The sequence below is a fragment of the Poecilia reticulata genome, linkage group LG12 (genome assembly GCF_000633615.1).
Source record: "Poecilia reticulata strain Guanapo linkage group LG12, Guppy_female_1.0+MT, whole genome shotgun sequence".
Classification (NCBI taxonomy): domain Eukaryota; kingdom Metazoa; phylum Chordata; class Actinopteri; order Cyprinodontiformes; family Poeciliidae; genus Poecilia; species Poecilia reticulata.
This window is the reverse complement of record NC_024342.1, coordinates 23,225,892-23,228,025: the sequence shown is the minus strand read 5'-3', so window position 1 is coordinate 23,228,025 and position 2,134 is coordinate 23,225,892.

The following is a 2,134-nucleotide window of genomic DNA, read 5'->3' as shown; positions in this document are numbered from 1 at the left end:
CACATTTAATGATGGTGCCTTGGAAAAGAAGGCACTCCTGCAAACTGAATTTCACAAAAAAACACCAAAGTTCAGTGAATTGGTTTCTACATTCTCACCTGTTGGCAACTCAGCATGAATAAACGACCATTTCCTGGTAGCAGAGGTGCACCAATTACATTTTTCTGGCCAGTCACTGATTTTGACTGATACCAATTTTTTTGTCTGAAATGTTGCTAAATATAGCAAGAAAATCAAGGTTGGCAGCAGTGAGGTGATTATTGTGCAGACATGACCTCCCACAGGAGAGCAGGAAAGGACAGTGGTTGATTTTTAGACCTTTGGTCTAGTAGATAAGATCAGCTTCACATGCAAGTAGTTCAGACATTTAAAGCTTTATATCCATCCTCTGGCTTAGTGAAGTTTATTTTTAAAGCACATTTCAGCAGCAAAGCAGGTCAAAATACTTCAGATGATTCAAAAAACAACTCAAACAAAAAAAGTTACATTCGAAGGGCAAAATAAAACATAGGGAAAGTTTCGATTAAAGCTAGAATTGGTCCATTTTTTAATAAACAAAGATTTGTGGTGCATAGACGCTGAATGCTGCTTCTCCATGTTTGGTTCTGGTTCTGGGGATGCAGAGCAGAACCAGAAGACCCGAGAGGTCTCGAAGGCTGATGCAGCAACAGCTGATCTTTAATGTTTTGCTCAGCCGTTCAGTGATTCATAAACTAACAGAATTATTTTAAAGTCTATTTTCTGAGCCACTGCAGGGACTTTAGAGCTGCGTTTATGTGCTCCATCTTCCTGGATCAGTTGACATTAATCCTCTAATCCTAGAAATCTTCTTCAGGTGATAGAAGGCCAACTTTGTAATTATCTTTATGCGTCTTTGAAGGTTCAGGCCTGATCCATCACGACACTCAGATTTTCTCCTCATATCTAGTTACTATCAGCTGAAATAACTGAAGCCGTCAACCTGAAACTTCTCAACAACTTCATCCCTGACTTGTCTGCTGTGTGCCTTGATCTCCATGAAGTTATTTTATCAAAACGATCGACCTTCACAGAATATCTGCTAATTTACACACAAGTGGACTCAACACATCTCTCACATAAATGATGGTAAACAGAATTTGGTGTTAAATTTTAAAAAGCTTAACGTGGGTGAAGTACAATCATAGGATCTTGATTTTGGCAAAGCAACAATCATCTTCCGTTGTCACGTAAAGCAGAACACTCAAGTCTTAGTCTAATGAGCANACGAGTTGCAACGGGTTCACTCATACGCCCACAATCCTGACGGATGATTCTTTTTTTTCCGTCGAAGGTAAAAAAAAATATTTTCCGCAGCCTGATAAGACCAGAACCCATGGTTTCATCTCTTTTAAAGACAAAGATGAAGTTTCACTTTTTTCAATTTGTGCAATTTCATACGGGTAATCTTAATAGAATCTTGGGTGTGCGTGTGCCTCTCTGTGATTGTTTGTTTAGCAGAGCTGCAGACAGACAGACACGGGAAGACTAAAAGAGAAAAGGCTGCACCACATCAATTGAGCAGACAGTCATCAGTATCCATTTGTATGATTCAGCACGGGGAAAATATCTGACTCTAGTTTCTGTGTCAAGTAAACACAGTGGAGGAAAAAAGGCTATTATTGTGCGTCTGCCAGATTCAGATTTATCTGATAATTTTAATGCTCATTGTGAAAGAACACCTGCGTCCGACTGGCTGTTTCTTATTCACACGGAAAGAAATGAAACATTGTTGACMAAGCCTGAAGCATATCAGATTTTTTGAAAGCATGTCTTGTGAATGTACTGTGACCCGCTGGCTGACTTTTGAAGAAACTATGAAAATTGACAGATTCTCGCACGTTCACAAAATCCTTGCATCTCCAATGGCAACCATTTGAGCAGGAACACAACAATGTCACTTAATCACTCAAGATGTCGGAAATGAGGGACTGTGGTGTTGAACAGAGTGACTGAAACTGTTTCCAAAGTTGTTTTTCCAGTTTATTAATGGCTTCTACTTGTTCAAGTCAAGCTAATTTGTCTGTGAAGGTAACACACCTGGTTGGTGCTCATAGACGGCTTTATTTCCTGAAGTTGGAAACAGCTAGCTTAGAAACGGATCCATATCTCCTCT